The sequence below is a fragment of the Octopus sinensis genome, unplaced genomic scaffold (assembly GCF_006345805.1).
Source record: "Octopus sinensis unplaced genomic scaffold, ASM634580v1 Contig10692, whole genome shotgun sequence".
NCBI classification, from domain to species: Eukaryota; Metazoa; Mollusca; class Cephalopoda; order Octopoda; family Octopodidae; genus Octopus; species Octopus sinensis.
Window position 1 is genome coordinate 17,501 of NW_021832190.1, and position 8,470 is coordinate 25,970.

General features: G+C 36.9%; 1 long non-coding RNA gene across 1 annotated transcript in view; it reads right to left on the bottom strand.

The window, feature by feature from the left end:
* The window catches only part of LOC118761212, a 4,742-nt gene extending 4,691 nt beyond the window's left edge, over positions 1-51 (bottom strand). Inside the window, exon 1 of the long non-coding RNA XR_004997216.1 lies at positions 1-51. This exon is cut by the window's left edge and continues 40 nt beyond it. This is a non-coding gene — a long non-coding RNA (uncharacterized LOC118761212).
* Between the last annotated feature and the right edge of the window lie 8,419 nt (positions 52-8,470).

The following is an 8,470-nucleotide window of genomic DNA, read 5'->3' on the forward strand; positions in this document are numbered from 1 at the left end:
TCATTGCTCATTCAAGTAGGGAGTTGTTGACTGAGGCGTGTCCAGGTATAGGTGACTTATCTAGTATCCCTAGAAGAATTTTGTTCAGGTTTCGTTTGAAAGTGATGGGATCTTTTTCTTTGATTTATTTTGGGATAATGCTAAATAGAACGGGGCCAGCTGAGGAAAAGAAATTGTATTGCAGTGAATTTATGTGTTGTAATCCTGAATTGTGTAGAGGGCATTCGGCATGTAGCCCCAACCTTGGATGAATTCTAACTCTAAAGTTAAGATCGTTTGAGCAATGCCGCTGGTATAATCTCCACATTGCGCAAATGATGGAGCGTTCACGGTGGCGATGAAGAGAGTAAAGATTATTGTTTAGAAAAATATAGACACTTTGAGGAAAAATTATCTATATTAAGAACTGGCTACGGTACAGAACATTATTTGAAAGAGTTTCGAAAATCGGTTGTGGCTCTGATAGGGAAAATAACTTCAGAAGTCTTCTGCACCAGTTGTACCATTAGCTTTTGATTTCTGAGAATGTGGTTTAAGACCCAAAAGATTTTATAAATAGCTTCTCCAATATTCAATAAACAGTAGTAAAGATAATCCTTTCTGCTATTTACAAGGCCTAAAATCTTGGGCAGAGCCCGATACTGGATTACATGTGTTTGATTTTTTAAACCTAAACGGGTGTTTTATGAAATATTATCCCTTACAGCAACCGTAGAGCACCAGCCAAGAGGTTTCTGGTGTTCTTAATAACAAATTTTGCACATAAGGAGTGGCTGCGTGGTAAGTAGCTTGCTAACCAGCCACATGGTTCCGGGTTAAGTCCCACTGCGTGTTATATTGGGCAAGTGTGTTCTGCTATAGCCCCGGGCCGACCAATGCCTTGTGAGTGGATTTGGTAGACGGAAACTGAAAGAAACCTGTCGTATATGTGTATATATATATATGTATGTGTGTGTGTGTGTTTGTGTGTGAGTGTTTGTCCCTCTAGCATTGCTTGACAACCGATGCTGGTGTGTTTACGTCCCCGTCACTTAGCGGTTCCGCAAAAAGAGACCGATATAATAAGCACTGGGCTTACAAAGAATAAGTCCCGGGGTCGATTTGCTCGACTAAAGGCGGTGCTCCAGCATGGCCGCAGTCAAATGACTGAAACAAGTAAAAGAGTAAAAGAATAAAAGAATAATACGATAACAAACGGGTGAGAGCAACAGTTATAACCAAGATTCACGCAGTTATGAATTGCTGTCTTTGTTGTTGTTGCTGATGTTGGTGTTCTCTTAGTAGTTATTGGTACTGATGTTATTGATGATGGTGATGGTGGTGGTAGTGTCATAGCGACCTCCGTATTTATTATTGTCGTCGTCGTCGTTGTCTCCGCGTATCTCACATCTATTACGCTCCAAACTTATTTACCTATTTCTTTATTACCCACAAGGGGCTAAACACAGAGGAGACAGACAAGGACAGACAAACGGATTAAGTCGATTACATCGACGCCAGTCCGTAACGGGTACTTAATTTATCGACCCCGAAAGGATAAAAGGCAAGTCGACCTCGGCGGCGGAATTTGAACCTAGAACGTAACGGCAGACGCAATAAGGCTACATAAAATATCTATTTCTTTACTGCCCACAAGGGGCTAAATATAGAGAGGACAAACAAGGACAGACAAAGGGATTAAGTCGATTATATTGACGCCAGTCCGTAACGGGTACTTAATTTATCGACCCCGAAAGGATAAAAGGCAAAGTCGACCTCGGCGGAATTTGAACCTAGAACGTAACGGCAGACGCAATAAGGCTACATAAAATATCTATTTCTTTACTGCCCACAAGGGGCTAAATATAGAGAGGACAAACAAGGACAGACAAAGGGATTAAGTCGATTATATTGACGCCAGTGCGTAACTGGTACTTAATTTATCGACCCCGAAAGGATAAAAGGCAAAGTCGACCTCGGCGGAATTTGAACTCAGAACGTAACGGCGGACGCAGTACGGCTACGCATTTCGCCCGGCGTGCTAAAGTCTCTGCCAGCTCGCCGCCTTATCATTGTCTTATCATATTCACAGCCAATTTCAATACCTCTTACAACTGTTCAGGTTGTAAAGTTACACGCTGTACTTCCTTCCCAGCTTCCATTCCTACACAGTGGATCAGTCAATCACCATATCTTATACGTTATAAAATATTCTGGTTGATGAATGAAAATATAAATTGCCTGCGACAGGAACAATAAATGATTTAAATAACTTCGTTTCCTTCGCCCCCTTACGTCTTATTTTGTTTTCGCGATTCTTTACTGTTATTTTTTATTTTCTTAGTTGTATATATTGATCCCGTTATATAACGTTTCCCGTTGTGATCTTCATTGTCTTTCATAATATAATGGCTAATTTTACATAGATATATGTATAAGTTTGTGTACGTATATGTATGCGTTTGTGTATGTGTGTGTGCGCGCGAGCGCGCGAGCGCGTGTGTGTGTGTACTATAGTATGTGCGTATGTTTATTGTTTAATACTTTACTGGTTGCAATCATCAGAAACTTTTGTTGACATACTTCTACTTCACAGGCGTGTGATAAGTAGCTTACTTACCAACTACATGGTTCCGGGTTCAGTCCCACAGCGTGGCAACTTGAGCAAGTGTCTTCTACTATAGCCTCGGGCCGACCAAAGCCTTGTGAGTGGATTTGGTAGACACAAACTGAAAGAAGCCCTCCTATATATGTATATTTGTATCTGTGTTTGTGTGTGTATGTGTGTTTGTGTGTCTGTGTTTGTCCGCCCAACATCGCTTGACAACCGATGCTGGTGTGTTTACGTCCCCGTAACCTAGCGGTTCGGCAAAAGAGACCGATAGAATAAGTACTAAGTTTCCAAAGAATAAATCCTGGGGTTGATTTGCTCGACTAAAGGCGGTGCTCCAACATGGCCACAGTCAAATGACTGAAACAAGTAAAAGAGTAAAAGAGATATATGTGTGTGTGTGTGTGAGTGTGTGTATGCATATATGTTATGTATGTATGTATGTATGTATGTATGTATGTATGTATGTAGGTAGGTAGGCAGGTAGGTACGTAGGTGGGTAGGTAGGTAGAAAGGTGAGGAAGAAAGTAATGCAAGCAATTATTGTTCGCATTGCTTTCTTATTCACCTTCGTGTTAGTGTGCGTGTGTGTATGTGTTTGTGCGCGCGCGTGTGTGTTTATCTGTGTGTGTGTGTGTGTGTATGTGTGTTTACGTGTACGTGTACAGAGTCTGTCACACGATGCATACACATTTTAAGGAAAGAAAACTGTGTAGAAATACTTTAATACCACATTTATCAAGATATCACGGCATCAATACAAGTGACCTTTCTTTTGTGCGAGGTATGTAATACTAAACGAGATCATGAAATCCGTCGTTGGAATATAAACATATATATATATACATATATACATACACTCACTTGATATTGTAAACATTATTATCTATACAACAAAATGGCTGGATATTTCCTAAATATGAAATTTAAATGGGAATGATTGTAACCTACCTTCATTGTATTTGAAACTGCGCAATGACATTTCGAATAGATGCTTTTTAAATGAAGAAACTCAACACCAAACATTTTCTTATATATATATATATATATATATATATATATATATATATATATATATATGGTCCCTTTGCATACTGAATACTTGGTGAAATTGATTAATTAATTAATTAATTTTACCCTCAATTGTTGAAATTATAATTCATCTCTCTCTACTTAATTGTCTTGGATTTTACCGAAAAAAAGCGTAGTGTTTGCTGATTTTAACCCACGCTGGTGGAAAGGGGAGAACAAAATTTTTCTCTTGCATATTTGAGTTAGCTACACTGTTAGTTGGGAACAGATCTTCAGAAGCGATAACAAGCCGAAGGGTATGCTCCCATTTTCAGTGTTTTCAAACTCAAACAAGGGCATTCTGAGCTGATGAGAGAAGGGTCGAATTTGGCTAATCTTGAAACGTACGTACTCAAATAACCTTTGCATTTGATTTTTTAATTTCTCTACCCTCATACTTTCTTGGTTGAATTGAGCAAGCACTATATGAGAGAGGTTTTCTTTAAGTGTTAGAAATAGTTTTTTTAGCTGCTATTTCTAACGAGTTCAGTATGCGGCAAAGTAATTTATTTTACTAAGCCCTTTTATATAATGTAATAATTTGAATTTGCCTTAAATGGTCCCTTTGCATACTGAATACTTGGTGAAATTGATTAATTAATTAATTATTTTACCCTCAATTGTTGAAATTAAATTCATCTCTCTCTACTTAATTGTCTTGGATTTTACCGAAAAAAAGCGTAGTGTTGCTGATTTTAACCCACGCTGGTGGAAAGGGGAGAACAGAAATTTTTCTCTTGCATATTTGAGTTAGCTAGCACTGTTAGTTGGGAACAGATCTTCAGAAGCGATAACAGCCGAAAGGGTATGCTCCCATTTTCAGTTTTTTCAAACTCAAACAAGGGCATTCTGAGCTGATGAGAGAAGGGTCGAATTTGGCTATCTTGAAACGTACGTACTCAAATAACCTTTGCATTTGATTTTTTAATGTCTCTACCCTCATACTTTCTGGGTTGAATTGAGCAAGCACTATATGAGAGAGGTTTTCTTTAAGTGTTAGAAATAGTTTTTTTTTAGCTGCTATTCTAACGAGTTCGTATGCGGCAAAGTAATTATTTTACTAAGCCCTTTTATATATATATATATATATATATATATATATACATGTGTATATACATACTGTGTATATATATATTATATATATATATATATATATATATATATATATATATATATATATATATAAACATATATATTATATATATATATATATATATATATATATAATATATATGTGTATGAGAGCAGCGGACTCGCGTCGAGAGAGACCGTGGGTTCGAATCTTAGGCATTTCGCTCATAAACACACGCATCACCCGGTCTGAGATTCGAACCCGCACTCCCTCGACCGCGAGTCCGCTGCTCTAACCAATAGGCCATGTTGCCTCCACTGTATAAATCTTAACTACCATCAATTCCGAATATGAAATCAGGAAAATGAAACCGAAATTTTATTCTTTCACTCATTTTTTATTCACACACACACACACACACACACACACACACACACAGAGGTAAGGGTGCGAGAAGGTGGTTTTGAATACTTATATGCATTTATCTGTTACGGAAAATACGAAATCTTATGTGACACCTGTAAGAATATTTAAAAAGCAGTGTTTTACTTAAGTGAAAGAAAAATCATCCATTTTCAGAGAAGCCGTAAACGAGAGAATAGCTTTTCCTTTTCACAAAAGAATTAGTGAGTGAAAACTGAAAAATACCCAAAGGAGGTTTAGTCTTTATTTCGCTTTTCGCGATTTCGAGTGTTATATAGATAACTAGGAACTTTTTCATTTTTGTATTCTTTATTGAGAATTTTCCTTAGATATCTGCTTACAATGCTTCAATTTTCTTTATACTAATACTTTCCTAAGATTTGACATTTTTCATTTAAAAATACTCGTCGTATTGTCAACTAGCTTAAAATTCGGAAAAACAACGTGTGATAGATAAGGTGGGTTTTTCTTTATTTTACCGTTTTTTTTAATACTTTTTTTCTTTTTCTTTGGGATAATATATTTCCATATGCATATTCTGCTTCGAAATCCTGTGATAAGAACAAGTTGTGCGAAGCATTTATGCCTTGTAGAAAAGGTCTTTTGTATATATTTTTATATATTCTGTCATGTCATGCCGAGGCAAAAATTGCACGCTACGACTTCAAGTTCACAAGTTACGTTTCAGATTGGTTTCATCATAAAAGTGTTCAAATGCTTTATTCCAAAATGCTTCCTTTTCTTTTGTAAACCAAAATTTTTCTTTCATAAATTTCGATTCCAAAAACGTTTTTAAATTAAATACTTTCCTGAAATAATTGAAGAATTTGGGTGATTATTTCAATATTAAGCTTAACTGCTGCTAATTCCGAATATGAAAACATGAATATTAAACTCAGCTTCGTATTCTTTAACTTACTTATGTTCACACGCACGTACACACACACACACACACACACACACACACATACACACACACATATATATATATATATATAATATATATAATATATATGTATATATATGTATATACATATGTAGATGGATGGATAGATAGATAGATAGATAGATAGATAGATAGATAGATAGATAGATAGATAGATAGATAGATGGACAGAGTTATAGAAAAACTCATACCGAGTTGAGTTCTTCATATTAGTTTCAAATTTTGACACAAGGCCAGCAATTGTAGGGGTGGGGATATACCAAATGCTATCTGGAAGCCTTTCAGGGATTCCTGGCTATGCCTGAAAACACTGCAGCGAGATGGGGCGCTGTAGAATCGAACCTTGAAACGCATCATTATGATATCATATTCGTGGACACTCATCTAATTAACAAACAACGTAATTACATACACCTCAGTGTTTGCAGACATGTGTTTGTGCATGCGCATGCTTATATGTAGGTGTGTGCGTGTGTACGTGAGTTTGTGCGTATGGGTGTATGCGTGTCTGTGTGTGGTGTGTGTGTGTGTGTGTGTGTGTGTGTGTGTGTGCGTGCGTGTGTGTTTATTTTGTTTCCTGCTATTCTCAAACTCCAAACATCGCATTGTCTGTATTGTTTATCCAACGGTGACCACCCAGCTGGAATTACACTGTCGCTATGCCGTAGCATACATCTTTATGATATTCTCAAAGGAATCGCAAAGGAAACGAAAGAAAACAACAACAAAAAAAAAAGAAAAACAAAAACAGAAAACGATAACAAAGAATTACAAGATCTTATTCAAATGACATTTGTATTATTAGAATACTAGGTGGCGCCACAAGCCAGAAATGATGCAACGAATGGTATTGATGTTATTCAATGCAAGTTTAGCTCCCGAGATTTAAAACAAGCAATGATAATTGCTGTAAAAAAAAGAAAAACACAAATGAACAAATTAGTAAGTAGATAAATAAACAAGTAAGAAAATAAAAGGATAAATAGCTTAATTAATTAATTAAATAAATGGCTAACGTATGTGCATTGAATTTATTATTGTTCAAAACTATAGAATTATGAATTATTAATCAAAAACAAGATTTTAAAATTTTGGAATATTTTTTTTTCTAAATAAAACATTGGATTGTTTACTCGGAAAGGAAATAAAACACACTTTTCTTACCTTGTTTACAAACAAAATATTATGTTTGACAATATTTCTTTGTTGCTTTATTTGTTTGTTGTTTCTGTGTGTTTGTGTGTGTTGTTTTATTTACTCGATTTTGTAAAAGAAATCAATATACATAGGCGCAGGAGTGGCTGTGTGGTAAGTAGCTTGCCTACCAACCACATGGTTCCGGGTTCAGTCCCATTGCGTGGCACCTTGGGTAAGTGTCTTCTACTATAGCCTCGGGCCGACCAGAGCCTTGTGAGTGGATTTGGTAGACGGAAACTGAAAGAAGACTGTCGGATATATGTATATATATATATGTATGTATGTGTATGTTTGTGTGTCTGTGTTTGTCCCCCTAGCATTGCTTGACAACCGATGCTGGTGTGTTTATGTCCCCATCACTTAGAATAAGTACTGGGCTTACAAAGAATAAGTCCCGGGGTCGAGTTGCTCGATTAAAGGCGGTGCTCCAGCATGGCCGCAGTCAAATGACTGAAACAAGTAAAAGAGTAAAAGAGTAAAGAGTATACATAGCTGATACCTCTTGGTGTCTTTGCAAAGGTTCTAACCAGGCCTCCGGTCGGATTACCAATTAATAATCGATATATTTTAATCCCCGTTTCTAATTTTTGGCACAGAACCATCAAATTCGAGTCGATAAGGAAGACCATTACATCATCGCCATTGCTTAACCATTACCTACTTTCACTATCGTTCTTGGTAGGGAGAAATGTAAAGTCGGCCTCGGCAGAATTTGACCTTGAAATGTAAAGATTCGGAAGAAATTCAATTAAAACTTTTTTCCGGTGCGGTAGCGATTAAGTCAGCTCGCACTTTTAACTGGATATCTTAATTTTTTTCTATTATAAGCAAAAGGACCGAAATTTTGGGGAAGGGCTAGTCGAACCCATCGACCCCAGGTACTTATTTTATATCAATGCGATTGTTATGGTGATGGTGGTAGTGGTGGCTGTGGTGAGTGTGTGTGTGTGTGTATCTGATATATGCAGTACTCTAGCTAACGAGAGAGCTTCTTAAATATGGGACCGAACCCGGAACCATGTGGTTCATAAGCAAGCTACTTACCACACAGCTACTCCTGTTGCTGTTGTTGACCCTTGCTTTGCTCTGAATGACAATACTTATATTATAATCAATGATTGTTTTGATTTTGTTTCTCCCCCACACCCTGTTTCTAGGACTATTTTGTTCC